The 25092-nt window shown below is 37.0% G+C and overlaps 1 pseudogene; it reads left to right on the top strand.

Moving 5' to 3' along the window:
• Positions 1–24082, top strand: part of LOC149200201 (uncharacterized) — a 33324-nt pseudogene extending 9242 nt beyond the window's left edge.
• Positions 24083–25092: the final 1010 nt, after the last annotated feature.

The following is a 25092-nucleotide window of genomic DNA, read 5'->3' as shown; positions in this document are numbered from 1 at the left end:
TTTCTTAACTTCTGCTGGATGGGTTTTTGATCGGGAAGCATAGGAATAGTGTGCTGTATGATAGATGTATCATATGTTTTAAGATCATCATACTTCCAAGCAAAAACTTGTTTGTTTTTTCTTAAGAGTTTGATAAATGCTTCCTTTTCTACTGTAGAAAGTCCCAATCCTAAATTTATATTTTGAGGAGTTTGAGCTGTTCCCAAATTAATCAATTCAAATCTAAGAGTAGAGCTCTGGAGTTTAGCATTAATTACAGGTTTAAACCTATCTTTAATGTCATAGAGGTCTTCAAGCTTTACCACAGGCTTAGGAATAACGTTATCTTGAGATATTTGCTTCATTTGAGTATCATGCTCATCTTCTTCAATAACTTGATTGTCGTAGGACTTCTCAGAAGTTAAAAATTGTAAAATATCCTCGTCATGGTTGAAAACCCTCCAGTTAGTGATGTTATCAGGAACTGAAGGTCTAAAAATTAACTCTACAGAAAATCTATCAAGACTATAGTCGTCAGAAGGGAGGAGTTTGGAAGCTACGTTGGCTAGTAAATCAGCTGCTGAATTTTGCGATCTTGGGATTGAAGAAATATTGAATGCTGAGAAATGTGAAGTGAGATCTTGCACTAGTGTTTGATAATGCTTAAGGTGACTTGAGAGGCGGTGAATTGTATTCCTTACCTGTTTCACAATGATCTCACTATCGCCGAATACTTTTAAATATTGGACTTTAAGGTCAATTGCCTTATATAATCCCTGCAGTAGTGCTTCGTATTCAGCTGTATTGTTGGTGCATTCAAATTCTAATCTACAAGAAAGCATTGTCTTTTCGCCTTTTGGACTAACCAAAATGCAACCTGCTCCTGAACCCTCGCTAGACTTAGAGCCATCAAAATACAGAGACCAAAATAAAGGAGAATCAAAAATATTTACATCCTTTTGATCTACATTAAAGCATTTGGATAAATTTGATTGTGAAAAATTTTCTACTTGGGATGTACAATGGTTAACTTGAAAAGGGGAAGATTGGGCAACAAAGTTGCCGAAGAATGATTGTGAAGAATAATTTCCCAAAATGTTATTGTTGAAAGCCACCGGCTGGTTTTCTTGTTCGAAGTCGGTTACTGTATGGGTCATATGCTTCTCACGGTCGATCCTTATCTGATTCGGCTTACCCTTGTAGGGAAGCCACATATGTGACCAATCCGTGGAAATGTATCCATGCAGTTTCTCAGACCAATCTCTGCTCAGAATTAAACCGTAGAATTCAGGTATATCGGCTATCAAAATATCTATTCTTTGCACTATTCTCGGATCAGCGGACAACCTGATAGTCACGGAATTTATCTCTCCTATGACTTGTACTTTGGTTCTGTCTAACTGTACAATGTGAATCGCTGACTTCTGGGGTTCTATGTTCAGTTTAGAACAAACTGAAGCTGGCATAATATTAGATGAAGCCCCTGAATCAATTAAACAGTTATGCAGATTTCGATTATAGATTTCATAGGTGAGCAAGAAAGGTGGGGTATGGGAATTGGATTTATCTCCAATTAGAACCGAATCGGTAGCCTCTACCATATCTGGAGGGGGTTGTCCTGAATCATTAGCAGCTTTTGAACTGGGAAGAGGGGAAGAGGGAATAGCATTAAATTCCCTTAGGAGCAATTGTTGCTGATGTTTTAATTTACCTAGTTCAAACATGGTTATGTTTGCCTTGGTCTTTTTCATGTCATCGACAATATTATACTCCATATGGTCAGATACCACTAGCGTTTTGGATGTTGAAGGAGAATTAGAAATTGGAGGCTGGTTTTGAGGAACTGCTACCGGAGATTTCTTTGGAAGAACTTTTTCTTTTGGTATGGCAGCACCTGCACTCCTTTTCTTTGTAGTTGTTGGGATAGGTTCAGAAGCAATTTTACTCCTTGTAGTAACAGGAAAAGCTTCTTCTTGATTCTCAGTGTCAGAATTTGGGAGTATGAAATCCCACATACCATGGCACTCAACTACTTCTTCTTCATCGTCTGTTTGCGAGGTTGATTCCTCTTCTTCATCTTCTTGTTCAGAATCTGCATTAGATATAACATTGGGTGGCTTTGTTTCCGTTTTCTTAAAAGTTCTAAACGGTCTTTTGGTTGAAGTTTCAGCCACCTGTTTCTTAATTTCAATCATTTCGTTAGACAATGTTTTGAGGACCTTTTGTAAGCCTTCCATGTCATATGGGTCTTTTGGGGTTTTCTTTTTGGAATCTTCTTTAAATGATACTTTTTTGGATTTTCTATCCTCCAAAACTGCTTTCTTTTCTAAGGCATTTATTCATTTTTCAACGGCAAGTGCTTCTTTCATATTCTCGGCTAAGGTAGGTTTGCCAGCCCTGTCAACAAAAATGGCTATGTTGGAAGGGAGAGCAGTGATGTACCATTCGCTTCTGATTTGCTCACTTGGCTTAGAAGCAGTGGGGATTTTATTTAAGAGTTTATTGAATCTGGCGTTAAATTCTTTTACTGGTTCTTTATGTTCTATTCTCAAATTGGAGAGGTCGTTTATTAAAGTCGCCAGGGACCTATCATCTCCATATTTGATAAGGAATTGCTCTTGACATACAACCCAGCTGTCAATAGAACCAGAAGGTAATGAGAAGTACCAGGATCCTGCCGATCCTTGGAGAGTATAAGGAAAAAGTCTTACAACAACATCTTGTTCTGTCACTCCTTTTAGATTAACAGCTAACATGAAGTTGTTAATATGTTCTTCAGCTTGCGTCCCGTTATCTGGATTGAATTTAGGCAACCATTTTTCAGGGGCATCAGGCAGATCATGTAATGGTCCGGGCATATTGACTGCACCAGGTGTAGTCCATGGATTTGCCATTGTGCTGGGGATAATGGTTGTTAACACTGATGGGGTTCCAGATGACTGAGGAGAAGAAATTGTTGAAGAATGAGAAGTTTGAGATGCTGTGGGACTTATTCCTTGAGAAACAACAATGTGTAACGAAGGAGTGGATGGTTGGCTTCGCAGGGGAGGAGTGGAAATGGAGGATATGGAAGAAAGATTTTCACTATCCGAAACTTCAGTACTTTTCTTGGCCTTTTTCCTTTTTGGTAAAGGAAACTCGGTGGGTTCAATACCCAGTTTCTCACTTTGAAGTCTGGTAAGTGGATGAGATAAGGTTAACTGCGAAGTCGCACTGCCTTGTGATACTTCAGATTTCTGAGGTGAAATCGAGAAGCTCTGAAGTTTGTGGATAAGAGACTGAACTTCAGGGGATTCAAGACTTAAATGTTCTGAAATATGTTGGGTGTGAGCAGTGGAGGTTGAGTCTTCTTTTTCTTGATCATATGCCGGAGAACCAACATGCGATTGAGAAGGAGAAGAAGTTTTGGAGGGGGAATTACTCTTAGAATGGTTTGTGGTCCTAGGCCTACTTGCCATTCACAGTTGATGCCCTCCTTCTAGCGCCAAAAATGTTGAAGCCTCGAAATTCGTTGCAACAACATCGGGGAAACCACCCAGTCCGGAACTTAGTGCAGCTCCTTTTCCGTTTGGAATAGTGGCTCCGACTAGGGATAACGGGACCAGTTTCCCAAAGATTATAAGTAAACGGGATGAATGGATGATTTAAGATATGAAATGGTAATAAACAAATAACTAAACTGTGAAAGAAATATATAGACTATAAGCTAATCCCGGGACTTATCAATTCAGACAGTACAGCGTTTAATATTCTATGCTTAATGACAGGCATATAGATGACACTAACAGTAAGCATAGATGTTCAATCATTTGAGATTGCTCTGCGTAAGTAGTTACGCAGAGCTATAATAGCGAATTACTGTACTCAGTCATTTATATCATTGATACATAAATGAGTTAAAGATAACAAATCACAAAACATTCAATAGTGATATGAAATGCAGACTTGTTGTTATATTACATACATGTATTCAACAATAGCAAAGTAATAACACAGCAATTCATATAACTGAAAAGAGAACAGATACAGATAATAGTACCATGCAAGCTGTTTGATCGATCCAATATATTAATCGCTATGTTGCGGTCCTTCCTTCCAACCAGAAAGCATTCCAAGCAAACGACAATAGTGCACAATTTACTTAAACAGCATTCCAAGTAAAATTAAGGACCAGTGGTCGAGTTTCAAAAAAGAATATAGACTGAAGCACAATAGTGCAAACTTCAGCCTTTTAGTCTTTTACAAAATTTTTACGACCCTTTCCAAAACAATGAAAGGGTCTATAAATACTATGCTAATCTAACTATTAAATATCTAAAAACTGAAAAACTAAGAAATCGGCATCAGCAAATATCATTTTGCATTCTGGGTGATTCGGCAGTCGGCGGCGATGCTTTAGTCAGCTGTCTCTTTGCCTTTACTCTTTCGCTGACATATCGCCAGCATTGGCTCTACTTCTGGTGGAGTATTGAGGCGAGAAGTCAGATGTGCATCATATGTGGCATCTTGGAAATCGGCAATCAGGTACCGGAGAGCATCTGTTAGGCAGTTGAGGGCCGACCTTTGAGAATGAGGTTTAATCAAGAAAAGCCAGTATGCATCGGCCGTCAAGGTATTTACTCCAGCAATTAACCGCCTTTGTGTTTCAAGCTCAGGATAATTTCTATGCTCCAGCATATTTGCGGTTGTTATGTTTCCAGGTGTACATTGTGAAATCATATTAGCCAAATACAATGTATCATTGACTAAATTGATCATGTTTTTGGAAATCGTTTTGCACCTGGATGCTGCCCTCTCTGCCTTCATTACCTGTGTTTCCCATTCCATAAACAATATGTTCTTGTAATTTACACTGATTCGGGCGAAATTAGCAGCTTGCCCTTCTGGAGTATCTTGCCATTCAATATATTCTATTATGTCATCTTCGGCTTGATCCAAATTGGTTCTGGCTTTCCCGATTTGTTCACATATCGCTGTAGATATGTCACAGAGTGTCTCAGCTTCAACTAGTTGTTGACACAAAAGTCTGGTCTGAGATATCAGAGCGCCGTTTATCAGAGTTGCCTCTGTTCTGAAATCATCAATACTCTTGACACCTTTGATACCTTCAAGCTGTGCTGAGAGCTGAACTATTTGATCTTCTTTAGATTTCATCAACAGCTCATTCGATGCCTCCAACTGGGATAATGCTTCTGACAATTCTTGTGCTCTTTTATCATTTTGGTCTATCCTCAACTTCTCAATTTGCTGGGTTAACAAATGATTGTCTTGTTGTAAAGCCAGCAATTGTTCTTCTGCCTGTGTTGCCTTATTCTTTGCCTCTATCACCTCTGCTTGCAATGCATAAACTTCATGCTCTTTAGTCTTCAAAAGAAGACTAACTTCGGATGCTTTGTCAATGGTTGCCGCTGAATAAGCTCCTGCAAATTGCGACAGTTTTGTTAAATCTTCAGAGGGACTTAATTCTCCCTTCCAGACAACATTGCCCGTAACTGTTTGCTCATCTGAAGCAGAAAGTTGATCAAGCCTTCGCCTCTTTCTTGAGCGTCTTACAACGGCTCTATGCTTAGGGCTGTAGAAAATGTCTAGAGGAGGAATTTCCTCTACCTGAAGATCAACTAGGTCGGATGGATTCTGAGTAACTTCCTCAATGTTCTGTACTGTGGGTGGGCCGCTGGTTCTTTCAAGAACCGAAGAGATGGTAGTATCTGGAGTCTTTAAGACATCTGAGTCCTTAGGAGCTTCTGCACTATTTATAATGGAATCAAATTGATTCCATTCCTTAATCAATTCAGTATCAACAGGGATTTGCTTACTCTGTTCTTTTTCTTTCTCAATCCTCTGTTGTTCTTCTAATGCCTCCCGCTGTTGCTCCTCTTGTATTCTCCGTTGCTGTTCTTCCAATTCCTTTTTCTGTCTATCTTCTAGTTCTTTCTTTTCTTTTTCTTCTTGCTCCCTTTTTCTCTGTTCTTCCTGCTCTCTTTGCCTTCTCTGCTCTTCTTGCTCCCTTTGCCTACTCTGCTCTTCTTGCTCCCTTTGCCTTCTTTGCTCTTCTTCAATTCGTGCCTCTTGCTGGCGATCTTCCTGCAGCTTATTTTGCATTTCCTCCTGTTTTCTAATGATAAAGGGAGGAAAATTCACTTCCGGCTGATCAGGCTCGCTTGAGGATGAAGTTGGAGTCATGGATAATAAATCTAGAGGCAAAGTTTGCAACCTTTGCTTTCTAAGTTTGTTAAATTCAACTAATTCTACATCTTCATATCTCATTGCAGCAAGTTGTCTGACTTGACTTAATGAATCGGCACCCATGAACAAGTCGTCAAATAGGTCCTCTTGATGGACGACCTTTGTCAGCTTAGCTTGTTCTAAAGCAATGAAAGCTGTCTTTTTTGGGTCATAAAGCCTATTTGGGATGGAAGCTAGAGATACTTTTTGGAGTTTGGCTGCCTCCTTTTCTGCATGCTTATAATTTAGCAGCGTAAAAACTCCAATCCTTATGGGAAAAGATGGCCATCCTTTCTTCTTCTCTTCTTTGAGGGTTTGTGTTACACCCTCAGACATGATTTGATAGGAGATTTCTCGGGCTAGCAATTTGTCTGGCATGTACAAAGGAAGGACATGAGGCCTAGCCTTGCTTCCAAAAACTCTGATATAGGAAAAACATTCTTCGCCGAACCAATGGGCTACGGCTGGTAAGTCAAAAGAGGCTTCATAAGAAATTCTAGGGATATGTCTGTCAAAGATAGAATAGTGAATGGGAACCATAAAACCATTGCAGATTTGATATAAATGGTCTTTATGAGAAGGTTTCCACAATTTGCGATGATACAAATGAATAGGTGTTGGATCATGGGTTGTCCATCTCCAACCAAGGACGGGAAATTCAGAATTAAAACAAAGAGTGTCCATAATGTAGGCAGAGTAATAGAAAGGGGGAAATTTTCTTTCGGTGACTCTGGTTTTGGCCCTAAAGTCACGAATAGCTAAGATCACTTTATCAGACAGGATAGTGGCCCAGTCCATGATTATACTATTAACGGCCGCGTCCATTAAAGGAATCATATCAACATGGATATTTGCAGAATCATGATATCCCCACAATCTACACATCATAATTCCAGCGTAACAGTAAGGTGAAGCCAAAGAAGCGTTGGAATACTTACCCGACATATCTTGCTTATGTTTTGCTGGATTCTGCCTCCAATCTCGGAGAAGTTCGGATAGTGATTCATTTTATCTGGCGAATTTCTCCAAAAAGGCTCTGGTATAGGATTGCTCGGGATTGGGCAAATGATACATCCGTCTTAAGTCTTCAGGCTTGAGAGAACCGAAAATCCTTCCATCCTTAGTATGAAAGGTTCTATTGGTAAGAGTAATCTCTTCAATTGCCCAGCGTACTACATCAGTATAAGGCAGGACTTGTTCTCTGGCTGCTATTCTGTGCAGAAATGAGTCAGCCAAATCCTTAAGAGTTGCCTCAGACTTTCTTAGTTCATCAACACTTGCCTGGGTTACTGTCACCTCTGGTTGTTCTCCTTCTAGCAAATTGTATGTCCCTTGCCATGTAGTACCGGTAAGACCAGTGCATGTAGTGTCTGAGATCAGGCCTTTCCTCGAAACTGTAGCAGCTTGGCCTGAGACAGGTGTTGCTGTAGAACCTGCCACCTTCTTGAACTTCTTTCCCATCATGTTCAGACTTCTCTCGTCAATTGAATTCTACACAAGGCAAGAGAAATCGTAACAAAGAAATAACAATGACACTCCATAACGGGATAGATATATTATTTGAAGCGTGGGGAGATTATTTCCAAAAGAGGCTGCGGATCTAATGATTTGAGAAGGCACCGTATATGCAATGATGATGATTTTTACAGTCTGCAGCTCCATAAATGACCATTACTTAAGTTATTAAACCGAATGACCCCTTAAAGCATGCAATAGATTTCTTCAAAGGTCTAATCTTAATTGCTCGTTAATCCGAAGGGGCAAAGCTTTAAATACGCATGCATTACCTTATCCCTTCACTTAACGGCATTTTGAAATTTGTGCTTTTGTCAAATCGAGTTTAAATATAACTTTAATGCTTTTGAAATAATCACCTTTTGGAACTAAGGTCATCATTAAGCGTCATCATGTCGCATCGAAGTGTGTGTAGCGTTATCGCTTGGGGAAGATCTTTTAGCGAACGCCGACTGCGATATCGCATTCGGCGTGCGAACATAACTCATAAACGTGTGTCATTTGAGTTAGCGAATGCCGATAGCGATTTCGCATCGGGGAGAAGATATGAACGCCTTATGAAAATGCATATGATTATGCCGATTGGCGATATGCGATATCGCATCGGGTAAAAGCTTTTTAAAAGAATTTTCACAAGGCATAGCGCCGATAATTGATTGCCGATATCGCGTCGCATCGGGGAAAAGGTGTGTACCCTTTTTGTGTGTGCATTGACCATTGCCGATGGCCGATAGCGATATCGCATCGGGAAAAACCAAGATGGCAACCGAACTTGTGATTACTTTTGTGGACTTAACCGAAAATGCTTATCGTTTGTTCAACAAGGGTTTTGTGCATAAATTTTCATTTGATTATCATACCTTATTTGAACAAGTTTTCTAATGCCAATTGAAAATTTTAAAAGGGACCCATTTCATATGTAAATTGTTTGTGGTAAAATTGTTATGAAATGGGGGGTTGTTGTAGGGCGCAACAGTATCTCAAAGGTACTAGTCATTATTGTTTATGTTTTGGCCATGATGAGACTGTGCTTGAAGGATTTACAGATGTGGATATGGCTGGAGATATGGATACCAAAAAGTCCACTAAAAGTTATTTGTATACATTTGCAGGTGCAACAGTATCTTGGGTGTCAAGGCTACAAAGAATAGTAGCCCTCTCTACAATAGAAGCAGAGTACATAGCTGCAACAGAAGCTTGTATAGAGATGTTCTGGATGCAGCGATTCCTAGGAGAGATAGGAATAAAGCAGGACAAGTATGTGTTATATTGTGATAGTAAGAGTGCCATTCACTTGGCGAAAAACCCAGCGTTTCATTCAAAAACCAAGAACATTGACTTAAGGTACCATTGGATCCGACATGTGTTGGAGGAAGAACAGTTATCCTTAGAAAAGATCCATATAGATAGGAACCCTGCTGATATGCTCACTAAGATTCTACCACGAAATAAACATGAGTTATGTAGAGGCATGGTAGGACTCAGTGTGACTTGATGACTCTTATTTGGCTTCAAGTGGGAGAATGTTAAGTGTGAAGCCAAATTCATGCAGGATTGTAGATCCTTCTACACCACCAATAGTTTCTAGAATCACATGCAAGATTCTGGATTCTTCCACACCACCATTAGTTTCTAGATCCTTCTAGATCTCTACACTGCCATTAGTTTCTAGATATTTCCAGATCTCCATCTGAATCACATACAGGAATCTAGATCCTTCTTCTGCCTCTATAAATTTGTAATTTCTCTGGCCAACGAAAGCAAGCAAGCCAAGGCCCAAGCCTGTTATGTAATGCAAAGTGATTTATGTTCTCCAGTGATTGTTTTATCTATTCCATTGTTTTTGACTGAGTAATTTTGTTGTTTCTCCATTTGTTTGTCTCTGAAATTATTCTCTGTTATTGCCGTCTAAGTCTTTGAGTATGAATCCGCTGTGAGTTATGTATGCTCTGATCTAACATTGAAGGTGAAAAACGACGGATAAATGGAAGAAAAATGTATATAGATTTTTACCAAAAATGGTTAACTATTTTATAAGTTTGAATGATTGAGGACTTACAGATGATTGCTTCTGCAACCAATCATCAATGTTCTCGGTGGGACGCCAAAGACGACGCGACGTTTCTTCCTCTGTAATCTGTCTTCCCAAGTCTCCCAGTTGATCGTGCATATGTATCACATTTTTATCATCTACTTCAACTAGACATTTGCCCTTGTAATCCCCAGCAAACCGTTTCAGCCTGAGATGTCCCAAACTACTATGGCACTTGTTTTGCTTTCTCCTATGAAGAAAAGGGTGATATCTAAAAAGATCTTCTGCTCCTCTTTGCTGAGTGCGTCGTAACTAATTTTTAATCTCTTTCTTATATCAGGTGAAACTTTTGATTCATTAAGTTTAGCATCCCAATAAGTTTTAGGTTTTCTAAAGAGAAGTGCTCCAAGTACTTTTAGAGCTAGAGGTAGTCCATTGCATACTTGAAGAAATTGATCTACAAGATCTTCAAATCCATGGAGTGGATTGCTTTGACAAAAGGCGTATGAACAAAAGAGCTGCTGCGAGTGTTGTCTAGGAAGGCATGTTAACTTATAAATGCACAACTCTTTCACTCCTGACCTTTCTAGCACATCTTTATACCGAGATGTAATTAAAATAAAGCTATCTGGACTTAAGACATCTTCAACTGGTAGAAGTGCCTCTAGGTGATTATCATGATCTATGTCATCTAAAATTAACAAGACATGAGCAGATTTGAGATGCTTTTCAAACATCCCTATACCTTCATAAATGTTATTTATATCCACTTCTCTTTGAGGCAGGCCCCTCAGAAGCTCCCTTTGCACCAAATGTAATGCCTTTTCTTTAACATCTGCTAAAGAAAGGACTTATTGTACTTGGAACTCATTCTATTGAAGAGTTCTAAAGCCATCGTTGTCTTCCCCATTCCACCAAGGCTGACTATACCCGCAACCTGGATTTTTCCGGTGTGCTATTGCTTCAACATTGTAGCTTCAAAATCTATGACTTTGTCCTCTAAACCAGTGGGATGTCTGGCCACATACAACCTTGGTTTTCCAATCATTTTACCCACACGTTTAATGATCGTATCTATCATGTTCACCTCGTCACTAGATATTGACCCACAAAAAAACCAACAGAAAATAAATAAATAATTGAAAGCATAGGGCAAAGTATCATATATAGTGTATACATAGAGAGGGGTTTGGAGATCTTACCCATTATACTTGTCGTCCAGATAAAACCCACTTATGTCTGCAACAAAGGAAAGAGCATCTCTCCACTTTTGAATAGTGGCGGGATCATATCGTAGCTTCTCTTCTTGTGTTTAAGGGTCCAACGTTGTCTTCAATTCAAGTTGGTGCAAGCTGAGACCATAACCTTCAGTTTTTTTATGAGCTGTCCACCTGAGATCAGGGGGGTTGATATGGTAGAAGAGAGGGATAATTGGAGCCCCAGACTGTCGCATGAGCAGGAGTTCATGTAAACACCAACGGGATTCTGCATATTTTGGTGAAAAGACGGCAACATGGATGGAGGCGTTTCTAATTACAGCGTCTAATTGAGAAGGAAAAGGTAGTCCTTCCTGAAAATCCTTTTGATCTGAAAAGGGTCTCAATCCACGTAAAAGATGGCTGGCAAAGTTGTTCTTCACTTCCCCACGATGGTTGATAAACACATCATATTTATCAACAACAACAGTGGAAGAGGAGGAAGCAGGGGTTTGGTATGCCATTTCAATTTCTTCAATTTCACAGGGGGTTTAGGTGGTCAAGGATGCAGGCGTTGGGTATGCCATTGCCAATTGTTCGACAATTATACGAAGAGAATGATAAATTGGGTGCTGCAAAGCTCTCGATGGTCAATGTAGAGGGAGATGACAGCTTTAGAGATGTGGGGATAAATTGCAATGGCCGGAAAGTGGAGAGTATAGAGATTACATTAAGGATCCTTATAGAGGTAGAGGGTAATAGAATAAGGAAAATATTTGATTTGCAAGGTCATGAACTGCATCAATCTTATCTACTTTGTGTGTGGGGTCCACATTGCTAATCATAGACAGGCTGGAGACCTTATGCGTTTGAGTGTGGGACCCATAATGCTCTACAATCTTTCATTTTACTTTTCCATGCTTGCAGTGCAACTTGAGCTGCATCCATATACCGAGACGTGTGCATCATCCTAGAAAGCCAATACGCGTAAAAAGCGGAAGCGGACAAAATGGTGAACTCGAAAGCATGTTCTCCACTATGAATCTTATGGACTACAGCTTGAAACACATCTATTCAAATAGGCGACCACTCCCATGTGTCAATCAAATTAATATCTCTACAAATTTTCCAACTAAAAAGCGTTGCATGCAGAATAGTTAGAAAAAATTATTGTGAAATACACCCCTTTCACATTAAGATTTGAAGAAATTATTGGGAAATACACCCCTTTCACATTAAGGTTTGAAGAAATTAATGGGAAATACACCCTTTGACCGGGAATATTGAAAACCTAATCCATTAGAGTTATGTTATTCTGTATTATTAAATTATTATTAATTTGACAAAAAACTTGAAAAGTTATAATTGAATAGTAACCATGTTTCAGAAATAGTTAGAATAGAGATTTTGAAATTATTTTATTTTTAAAATTATTAAAATTTTAAATATTTATATTAAAATAATTTTAAGTATTTTAGAATTTGGATATTAAGAATTAGTAAGATTTGTTAAGGTTTTTACATTTTAAGATAACTTTTTAACCTTAAAATTTCCCTGCTCCTTAGCTAACAATCACAAACAAAAATCTCTCAAATAAATGCCTTAAGAGAATTCAAACTCAACCACTCCAAAATAATTCATATAAATACACATTAAGTACATGAATTATGGCATTCAAATTCATCTGTTAAGAGGTCTCTTAAAATCTAGATGGCTATTCATATTTAGTTGAGATTTTTCATATTCTTCTATGGTGAATAGTAATTCGTAATACCAACTATCATAACGCTAATAGATTTAAGTTTAACATAAGCTATTATGATGTAAATTTAACAAAAATACTAGAGTAGTAACTATATGCCTCCATAGTAACATGAGCACACAAACTACACTTAAATGAATTATTATTATTATTATTATTATTATCTTTAACAACTTCATTTCTATTTTATTTTGAAACATAAAATACATAATTAGAACAAAACTATAGAGGCTACATGGTTGATTTACCTTGAGAAAACGAGACCAATGAGTGTTGAGAGATGAGTTTAAAACACCCCCTTATTTAAAGAGCTCCCAAAAATAGTAATCTTACTTGTTAGCTGGGAAACTAGGACATACAAAGCATTTAAGACATAGACTAACAAATCAAGTTCAAGAAAGTAATTAGATGAGTCTCCCTTGTAGGAAAAAGTAACTAGGACTTTGCCTTGTAGGAAACTAGGTTTGTCTTAAGATAAGATATGATAATATAGAGTAGACATATAATAAATCTAAAACTTATAAAAATGGAAATAAAACTCATAGTTGAAAAAGATGGAGTTAAGGGCAAGTACATATATAACACCCCTTTTTAAACCCTGCGTTTTATGATATGTAATTAAGATAGATAATGCTAGAATGGTTAGTGTGGGTATTTTAACAAGATTCATTTGATGTAAATATTAATTTTTATTAGATATATTGCTATATTTTAACAAGATTCATTTGATGTTTTTGAAAAATGTGCAACAAGAAATGTTAAATTTAGAATGTGTTAAAAATAGACTTGCTAAAAATAGCATGTCTAAAAATAGCAGTTTGGCTAGTGAGGTCATTGGCCACATTGGGTGAGAGGTGAAACTGCTAAAAATAGAAAGGCATTTCTAGGTCCCTTCCTATTTATAGCAATCCCTAGTCTATCTATAGGAAGTAAAATTAACTTTGGTCTTAATAGTAGTTGGAAATATTAATTAATTAATTCAGTTGAGTTAATTAGTTAAGGAAATTCGAATTTGAAGTCTTTGTGAGCATGCACATGAGTTGTCCCACCGATTGAGGAATTTATCCTTAATTTCTTCCATTGATTGAGGGAATAAGTATGAGTTCTATAATGAGAGAATCAGTTGACTTAGTTCTAACTAGTCAAGTCCAGTTAGATTATTTTAACAAGTTAAAATAATAAAATATAGTTTGTTAATGCTTGCATGCATGTGACAACTATTATTTTAGATAACTGAGGATTCACTCATGGATAACTGTTGCATATCAGTTCTGTCAGAGACCTAGTTGAAATCAATGAAGAGACAGTGTACTATCAGTTGGATGAATATTTTTCCTATAAAGGAAGCTCATCCATGATGAGGATTTATCGCCTTCAAGTTTGTGCAGTTATTTTAGAGGTCAATGTTGTGTGTGAGGTGAGAATCACACAGGTTGTAGCTGGAGGACCCAGGAAAAACTGTGCATAGAAATAGGAGGCTTGGAGGGCAAAGGAGAAGGTTTGTGAGAAGCCTTTGACTGTCTATGAGCAGCAGAGGGATTGTACTGAGAGTTGGATAGCTTCCAAGCTAAGGCTTTGTGTAATGTGGACATATTTCCACTTGTATGATAATAGAGAGATGGGGTTTTAGGCTGGTGCTTTTCCCGGGTAAATTCTTCTGTGTTATGTGTGATTGATTCCTTCTTATCAATTATATGTGTTCTTATTGATGTTGCTCATGGTTGATTAAGCTTCCGCTAAATTGTTTGTAGAAGTAGATCATGTGTTTTGCTTTAGTATATTGCATTACCAGGTGATCTACATGTGGTAAATTTATACATGGTATTGGAGCTAGCTAATTTCTAGAAAAATTTCTACATGGTATTGGAGCTAGTTGATGTGTAGAAAAATTCTACAAAATTCTACAGATGTAAATATTAATTTTTATTAAATATATTGCTAAAACTAAACAAGAGACCACCCATCATGCCTCTTAATTCTTGAGGGAACAATTGTAAGGGGGATATAGGAAGTTTCCTACCTTACGTGAATTCAATGTACTAAATTCTCGTTTGATATTTGAACCACCCAACTACTAGTAATTATAGGAAGAAATTATGGAAGTGTTATTGGACTACTCTAGGCGTATGAGCTCCATACCCAATGTGGAGACTTCTAAGGGACCACATAGCTCAAGGAGGACCTCAAAATTCTCATGTTGGGAGTGTGTGTGGGGAAGAGTGGGGTAGAGGATAGTGGTGAGAAGTGTAAGCAAAATGTGTGTGTGTGTGAGAGGTGTATACCAATGAACCATTGGAATTTTTGAATAAAAACCAAAAACACATGTGGGTTGAAAATGTGACTTTGCTTGGGGCTGACAAAGAATCATCTAAGTCACACAAACCTGTGCGAAATTATGGACTACCCAATTAGTGATTGAATCCAGTGTTGAATTTATCAGCCTAAGCTAGAATTACAAATGAAAATGTTAAGAAATATTGTTGAATATATGCACAAAAACCACTAAAAATGGCTCCCTTATGTTATGTAGACCCAGAGTGGTCACATTATGAGAGATAACATGGCCTGGCTCTGTAGTTGAAAGACAAGATATTGAATCTTTGTGTATGAAGGAGAGTATCCTTCATGTCCTTTAACCTAATTTCCATCTCTAGAACTCTGAGAGAATCTTCCTCTTAAGCCATCAAATCTAGCTCGATGGTGGTTGGTGGAAATAAATTTGTAGTGTAGTTGTTCCTATAGTTGCATAGAGAGTGGCTCTAGCTTCTTCAGTTTCCAACAAGCTACTTTTGTTCAAATACGTGTATACACTTGTTTCTATTAATGAAATGAAATTTTTATTTAGTGTTTTATAACTAGTGCTGAGTTGGAATTTGATCTTAGGTGAATATTTGAATATTGAATTTGGAAGGAAATTGAATAAATATTTTAATGTAATTTATTCGTAAAACAGGAAAAATCCTAGAAATATCAATGTGTCATATTGAAGATTCGATTAGAAGAGTCTTCATAGAACATTTGAATAACTAATTAAAGAAATTTAATCAATGAACTTATGAAGCCCGTGAATCTCCTATAAAATTAATGCATAGTAAGTAGTTGTTGGTACAACCATGGAACATAATACATGTTTAAGTTGGAAAGCTTAAAGAGATTTTAGTTGTCACAAAGTGTAAGAGCCTTTTTTTGGATTCCTGAACCTCAAAATTATCATGTATGCGGGCACTAGATGTAACATGATGCTTAAATGTCTCTAGAATTCTTCATGGTGTAATTTGTATTCTCTTTCACCTAGATAGAAGTAAAGTTACTTAGATGAATATAAAATGTGAAGTACAGTATTAGCCTTAATTTCTCATCAATTATCTAACTGGAAGAGTTGATCAAATTTAATGTATTTGGCATAGAAATATTTTAATAGGTATTTGTTGAGACATTCTCCCTCATTTGATAGAAACATTATTCTTTCTCGTATATTTTTGGTGGGCAAGAGTTATCCATTGCGTGAAAGAAGGCATTATGTTTAGATATAAATTTACTATGTTATCATGTAATAGTTTTTGTGGACTTTATGCTTATGAGATAGGCTCTTACTTTATCCTTTCATGGAAATAAGAATTACTTACTTCATTAACATAAATATATTCATATTATTGTTTTAACACTATGATAATTCTTCTTCACCTAAGAAATTATACTAAGTATGTCTTTGTAGAATGATCCATGTAAACGTAAGTCTTTGTGGGATGATCCATGAGGGAGTACATCTTTGTGGGGAAGTTCTTCAAAACCTACACCCTCAATTTGCATAGTTATAAAATAGAATAATTATGGACTATGTGATTTGCACAATGCAAAAATATTGGTGCAAATTGGGTATCAGTGGAAAATTGTCTAAGTGTAAGTAATGGCAGTGAAAAGTGTTGTGAAAAAATTATTTGCATTAGCATAAGGTAGATATTAAAATATTATATAGTTTGGAAGTGGGAATGAAAGAAATATTAAAATAATATTTTCTTGGGAAAGGTGGTCCAAATATATTGTTTTGGACATAAATAGTAAATAATAAGGCATTGTCTAACTATTATACTTTTTTGGAGTTTTTGGATGGAACCCCACAAAAAGTTTTTTTTATTAAATCATGATATTTTGTTATTTAAAATGAGTTTTTGACTACCTCTATGGATTCAGCATCTTCAAAAACCCTTGGAACACTCATATTGTGGAGAGTTTACAACTCAAACTTGTGATTCAAACCAATCCTTGTAGGATTCTAAGAAAAATTGACTGGAAAATATGCCTAGAAAACTCCAAAACATACAAAGGGTAGACAACAACAAATAATCTAGTTCATGATGAAGAAAGCCAAGAAGTTGGTAATAAATTATCATTTATTTACTTTGGAATTTATGTTGATTATTTTAAGTGGACACGAAGTAATAAAATAATAAATGTTAAGGGAAGAAAGGTAAAAAGGCCTAAATAAATAAAAATAAAGGAATTCATGAAGAAGATAAGGAATGACATGGCTAGGTGGCCCTAGTGCTAGCAAGCCACACCCTTGAGGTGACATGTGGCACTGATTTCCAAGTCATCTTCCATGTTTCATATATATAAACATGTTGATGTGGCGCTAGTGTGAAAATCTTCTAAGAGCCATATCTTAGTGTCCCATTCTTAAAATGGTACAAATTGCATATCATTAAGAAGCTCTTGATGAGCACAAATAATGGAGACCTAAGAAATGAGGTTTGAAGTGATTAAAAGAAAGAAAAACTTTAACCTCCATTTCCTTAAGGTGACTAAGGGGGTTGGGTTTGTCACAACATCCATCCACTGCACCCTTAGCATAACACAACATAATAGTGGAGTCTTTTGAGCATCCTAGTAGCTAATTTTGGAGTACGCCTCTATTTGGCCTCACTAACAAGCAATAAAAAGTGATAAAATGATAAATTTTCTTCTCCAATGTCTCCAACCTCTACCTGAATTATACCCAAATCCTTAGCATGAAAAACATGAACTAAAAAGGTTTTCATGTGCTGGTAAAGTACAACAATTTAGTATAATTTGGTATCCTGTGTGTAGTTAGTGTCCAAACCAAGGACAAAACCCTTTTTGAGTTGACCAGAAACCTATCCTCTCTATAGGCCCTTTCAACCTTCACATCTTCTTCCATGTTGTTAATTGAATTCTAAATGATGAATGGAGTCGACTATTAAACAATGGTAGCAATAATAGTGACAACACTCTCTACTTTGGTCCTTTGAACATGGGGTTTTCCCTAGTGTGAGGAGTGAGGGTCGTAATAAGCAACAAAAAACAATTTGGATTTTCTAGAAGGAGCTTGAGAGCATACAAAGAATTGCTGAGACTGAGCATGGTTGCTAATGGAGGTATCAAGTTTATTTTTATCTTGTAATGAGAGATATGAATCCACAGGATGAGACCCATTCTTATTGTTCTCATTTCACAAAATTGTAATACAATTCACACTATAATCAACCTAATTCTATAAGCAACACTTTGTTAGTAAAACTTTTGCCTCTAACCTGAGCCTATATAGACCATTAACACCTCCCACTTGGTTTGAAAAACTTATGGAACTATCTTTCTCTTAGGTTATTTAGTTGTTCTTTAAAAAAGACAAACAAACCTTTAGACATTAATTTTTCAACTTGAAGCTTGTCTAATTATTTTAAGGTTGTCCACATTGTACGTGCAAAGAATAATGTTTATGTAACCTAGTCTGCCTAGTCCTATTGAAAGGTAAATGCATGGAAACACAATAAACAACTAGGATTTATTAAAAGAACAAATTTACACACAACTTCATTAATTCAAATAATCGAGAACTTATCTAAGGTAATAAAAACATTAAACCTTCTAAAAACAATTATGTTAAGCACAAGTTGTTTCCTAGGAAACTAAAGCTAAAGGAGAGAAACACCACACTTGACTAGAAAGAAACTGGTTGAAGGAAATATCACACCTTGCTCTCAAAAATTCTGTATTAATGATAAGAAGTGACAGAATGAATAATGCTTCAGAAAATCAACTTATCAAAAATCTAATTCTAACAATATCTAGAAAGACTATTGTAGCAACTATTGTTGTAATGAAAAATTCAGTAATCAATGATCAATTCTAGAAGGAAATTAAATAATTACATAATAGAAATGAAAACGTTGAAATGTAAATTTAATAATACAAAAAGGGTAGTGGTCACTCTAGGATTGGGCCCACGATCAGTGGAATTCAACTGACTTAGATCAAAATCAGTGCAAGAATTAAAGCTAAACCGTGTAACTCTTCATTATATTAATCACCAACAATGTTACAATTTCTGTAAAAACTCAGAGCATAAGCATGGAAATAATAGTAAAAATATTTTTCACCAAGGCTTTATTCCTCCCTTTTATAATTACAACCAAGTCTATAAATAAAAATAAAGGAGCGATCCTGAGAATCTAAAGATTTTTAGTATGCTTAATTCGAGTTACACAATCTCTTAAGTTCCCTCGAAATAGATGGAAAAAATATCGTTAACAACTTGTCTTTCCATGATGATTGTTAATATTGCTTATCTAGGTCACAACTAACCCGAGAAGCTCTGTGTAACTCGCTCTTGTCCAACTATCTAGGGAACATCATCTGCTTATCGAAATCCCCGTCAGCTATCATTATAAATTATAAGCGTAACTAATGTTTTCATCGTTAAATCTATTTTTTTAGAGAATAAAATGATGAAACTATTTATTAACTGCTTTCTAAAGTTCACAACTAATCAAGTGCTTTGTATTTAGCTCAAAATTCAAAGTTCTCATATTGGCTCCAAAATTGTATGGTTGCGTCCGTCTCGTCAATGTCAGGCCAGGAGGTAACTCCTCAAATGAGATTATAGTATTCATTTAGGTTGTTCATTATTATATACATGAGGGAGTGACTGTTGAGTTTCATCTCCTGATGACTCTCTATTTTCTCTATTATTTATTTACACTATTTACAATTGTTCACCCAATCCCTATGATTAGGTGTCAACATTCCCCCCTTCAATCTGAAGGGATGTTGGTGAGTCCAAGCATCATTCTGAATCTTTCAAGCTTTTCTCTTCTAATCGCTTGAGTGAAGATGGCTGAAATCTACTCATTAGTGGAACAATGGTGAAGATGGATTGTTTTGGCCTCAACATGATGTCGAATCATATGATATTTTGTATTGGTGTGCTTCATTCGATCATGAAACTTTGGGTTCTTCGCCAAATTTATTGCCAAGGTATTTTCAATCATGAGTGGAGTCAAATGTACTTGTTTTACCTGCAAATCTTCCAGAATTTCCCTAAGCCAAACAATTTCTTTTGTTGCCTCAGTTGCTACCACATATTCTTCCTCTGTTGTGGAATCTGCTGGAACTGATTGTTTGCGTGATCTCCAGGAGACAACTCCTGATCCAAGACTCATAGCATAACCAAAAGTAGATACCCCAGTTTCTTTGTCTCCATCGAAGTCTGAATCAGAGTATCCAATCAAGCTGAAGTTGCCAACCTGTGTATACTTGAGTCCAAAATCTTGAGTTCCCTTCAAGTACTTTAGAACTCTTTTTGCAACAGACCAATGTTCCTCACAAGGCTTTTGCATAAACCTGGAGAGGATTCCAACAACAAACGAAATGTCTAGTCTGGTAGTAGTTAGGTAGTTGAGACTTTCTACAAGATGTCTATACTTTGTTGCATCCTCAAATTCTTTTCCTTCAATGTATGTGAGCTTTAAGTTTTGTTCCATTTGAGTAGTCAGAGGATTGCATTCTGTCATGCCAAACCTGTTCAACAGATCTCCAATATACTTCTTTTGAGAAAGGAATATGGACTTCGAATGTTGAATTACTTCAATACCAAGATAGTAATGAACATAGCCCAAATCAGTCATTTCAAAACCTTTCCTCAATTCCTTCTTTATTGATGCAATGAAGCTCTCATTGTTCCCTGCCATAAAAAGATCATCTACATATACCACAAGATATACAACTGTTTTGCCTACTTTCTTAACAAACAAAGTTGCATCATCAAGATCATAATGTTTGAAATTGAGTTTCAGAAGATGCTTAGTTAGTTTTTCATACCAGGCTCGCGGTGCTTGTTTGAGGCCATACAAGGATTTCACAAGTTTGCATACTTTATGCTCATTTCCTTTCACAAAAAATCCTTCAGGATGGGACATAAAAACATTCTCTTTTATATCTCCATTCAAGAAATCATTTTTTACATCCATTTGATGGAATTTCCAACCATTCTGAGCTGCTAGGGCAAAGAGTGTCTGGATGGTAGCCCATTTTGCTGTGGGGGCAAATGTCTCCTCAAAATCGACCCCTTCCTTATGTGAAAAACCTTTTGCCACAAGCTTGCCTTTGTGCTTGTCAAGTGAGCCATTAGCTTTATACTTGTGCTTGTAGACCCACTTGTAGGCAATTGGTTTGGTTCCCAATGGAGGATCAACCAGCTTCTAAGTGCCATCCTTTATCAAGGCATCATACTCCTTTTGCATTGCTTCTTTTCATTCTTCATGAGAAGCAACTTCTTTGAAGGAAGTTGGTTCAAAATATGTAGACAAATTCAATTCACAATCATAAGAAACATCGATATCAACAGGTGAATTAGAGTCATTTACATCACCTCCATTTTGTTGAGTTGAATTTATAGTTCTTGTCTTTCCAACCTCATTAGGATGAGCATTTTCAAGTGTCTTTGTCAGTCACTTTGGGGGTGCTCAGTTGATTGAGTTAGGACTGAATCAAGATTGAGTCTCCCAATTCTATCAATCACATCACTCAAAGTATCATCCATTGTTGGAGTTTCATGCGGGGGAGGGACTGCTTCATAAGAAGATTCCATAGGTTGATCTAGTATAGGAATCCCCCCTTCAAGATGTGGAATATGATTATCAAATTCTTGAAATGATTTTTCATTTGTGAATCTATCCAAGTGATCAAGTTGTCGCTCAACAAAATAGTCACTTTTGGATGATTCAAGAAAGATTACATCTTTAGATACAACAAACTTTTTATTGACTTCATCATAGAGACGGTATGCTTTGGAGGTGTTTGAATACCCCAAGAAGATACACTTATGAATTCTTGTACCAAGTTTGTTTCTATGTACCTTTGGTATCAAGGCATAACATGTGGAACCAAAGACCCTGATATGCTTTATCGAAGGAAAGTGTCCATACCACATTTCATAAGGAGTCTTGTTTCTAATAGCATTAGATGGACATCTATTCTTTACATATACAATACAGAGAAATGCATTAGCCCAAAACATCAATTTTACATTTTTTAAAAACATCATGGAGCGCACCATATTTAAGATTGTCCCATTCATTCTTTTAGCTACTTCGTTCTGTTGGGGATTATAAGGCACAGTTGTTTGATGTTTGATCCCATGTTGGTGAAGATAGTTTTCAAATTAATTTGAAGTGTATTCTTTTCCATTATCAGTGTGAATAGAGCCACTATGATATTGTGCATCATTTTCAATCCATGTATGAAAGTTCTTGAATGTTTGAAAAGCATCAGATTTGTTCTTCAATAAATAAACCCAACGCATTCTCGTGTAGTCATCAATAAATGTCATCATATATTTATTTCCATTTGCAGAAGGAACAGGCATTGGACCACATAAATCTGAATGAATGAGTTCAAGTTTTCTATGTGCTCTGGAATGTGAATCATGAAAATACTGTTTGCTATGCTTTCCTAGAATGCAAGCATCACATTGCTTAAGTTTCCTAGGAATTGTAGGCAAACCAGTAACACCATTTTTCTTCAACAAGTGGAGGTTGTCATAGTTCAAGTGTCCAAATCTAGCATGCCATAACAAACTTGATGGAAATGTACCTTCATCATAATGAGAATTGTATGAGAAATTTTGTGCACGAGCAGAGGTACCCTGCAACTTGAGAAGCCTTTCTTCTTCTATCCCTATCATGAAAAGTGAGTGGTCTGATGCTTTTCTCACCTCAACCTTACCATCAAACATGTGAATGGAGTGTCCTTGTTGGCAGATGTATACCAAGGACAACAAGTTTCTCCTCAGCTGTGCGAGATATAAAACATGATGCAGAAGAAAGTTTGGAAGACCAGGCAATTTAAGCCTGATTGTGCCAAGCCCTGATGGCTTGAGTTTTGATTTGTCTGCAAAGTATACTACTCCATCAACATTTTCATTAAATCTGTTATCACATAAGAAAAAATTTCGAATTTTTTCAATTTGTCAAAGCCTATCATGCAAGATCAATATCTTGGGGTGCAAGTCGGTGGATCTGATGGCTGCATAAGCAGGGGCGGAAGGTTGGTTGTGAAATCACACTCATCCTTGTTTTTTCTGACATCTTGCAGTCCTCTCAGGTAGAAGGAAATTAGCAGAGGCTTACAACAGGTTATAAATTCAAGGACCTTGCTGTGATCTACAGCCAAAGATTCAGGCAAAGATGTGGAGAGAAGGGGTCCTCTAACAGAGTATGAAAGGCGGATAGCAGCAGGAGAATTCATGGCACATGACACATGCCAAGAAGAGACCCTCAAAGCTCTCTAGATATTATATGATGAGTTGGTAGATGCAGCTGAATCTTGTGGATTGGAAATATCCACATCTTCTAATAAATCCAATAGCTGGTTCTCATTCATAAAGCTACAAGCTTATTTGTCACTTGTTCATGGTTTGTACCTATATGGTGGGGTATGCACAGGCAAAACAATGTTAATGGACATTTTCTATGAGAAACTGCCTGAATCTTGGAGGAAAAAGAGAATTTACTTCCACAATTTTATGTTGGATGTACATAGCCTTCTTTAAAAGAAAAAAGGTCTAAGTGATCCTTTGGATGCTATTACTAATGATATTTCAAGTGAAGCAATTCTGTTGTGCATTGATGAGTTCATGGTAACAAATGTGGCAGATGCATTGATCCTGAATCAGATGTTTAGACATTTATTTAACAAAGGAATTATCTTGGTTTCCACTTCCAACAGGGCTCCTGATAATTTATATGAAGGTGGTTGAGCGATGTGTTGTTCATGAGATTGGATCTTCCACTGACTATCGAAAGCTCACTTCAGCTCAGAAAGGATTGTATTTTTGTGGCAAAGATTCTTCTCATTTGCTCAAAGAAAAATTTCAAGAATTGATAAATGGATATATGGTCACTCCAAAAACTGTTGAAGTTGTCATGGGACGGACATTACAGATTCCTTTTGGGAGCCAATGGTTGTGCTTATTTCCAGTTTGAAGATCTCTGTGAAAAACCTTTGGGTGCAGCAGATTATTTTGGGCTTTTCAAGCATTTCCATACTCTTGCACTAGAAGGCTATTCTAAATAATGCTCCCCACAGAGCTCTTGGTGGTTTCGCTGGTCAATTTTGTGGCGTTTCTGGCTTGAAATCCAATCAGCCTCCCGTTATAACAAACACCACCATATTTTCCAACAATTCATCCAGCAAAATCGGATTCTCAGCTGCTAATTTCCAGCCTTGGGAGGTGTACTGTTTGGTTATGATATTGGTGCTACTTCAGGTGCCTCTGTTTCATTGCAGTCGGCTGATTGAGTGGGATAACCTGGTACAATCTACCATCTATTCAAACTGGTCTGGTGGTTAGTGGTTCCCTTTATGGTGCTTTATGTGGTTCTCTACTAGCATTCAACGTGGCAGATTTTCTAGGGAGATGGAGGGATTTAATTATCGCGGCAATGCTATATTTATCAGGAGCTTTAATCACAGCGTTGGCACCTGGACTTCCTGTGCTTATAGTTGGTCGACTGTTGTTTGGACTTGCAATAGTTTTGGCTATGCATGCAACTCCTTTATACATTTCTGAGACTTCTCCATATCAGATTCGTGGAACACTTGTATCCTTGAAGGAACTTTTCATATTTCTGGGAATCTTGCTTGGTTACTTAATGGGTAATCTAGAAATTGATGTGATTGGTGGCTGGCGATACATGTATGGATTGAGCACACCAATTGCTGTAATCTTGGGTATTGGCATGTGGTGGTTACCACCATACCCTCATTGGCTTCTTCTCCAAGCTATGCAGGGTAAAGGCAACATGGAAGAACTGAAAGAGAGAGCGATTTTTTCATTAAGCATATTAAGAGGTCGGCCTATGGGTGACATAGCTAGTGATGTACAAATAAAAGAAACCTTGAGATCTTTTGATAACTTACCTTGTTGCAGTTTTTCTTGAAGAATGATGCATCTGCATTCACTTTTGAATAGCTTCAGGGCATTTGAAAAGGATATTTCAGTATGAAGAGGTGCAAAACAGTAAAATTTTGGTTCAAAGCTGTGTTTTTGTAATTACACAGTAGTTTCATAGCGCGCTACGAAA

This window comes from Pinus tabuliformis, chromosome 2_1, assembly GCF_031772625.1.
Source record: "Pinus tabuliformis cultivar Carrire ecotype Pingquan chromosome 2_1, CPIR1, whole genome shotgun sequence".
In the NCBI taxonomy this organism is placed as follows: Eukaryota; Viridiplantae; Streptophyta; class Pinopsida; order Pinales; family Pinaceae; genus Pinus; species Pinus tabuliformis.
This window is presented reverse-complemented; position numbering and strand designations above follow the sequence as displayed.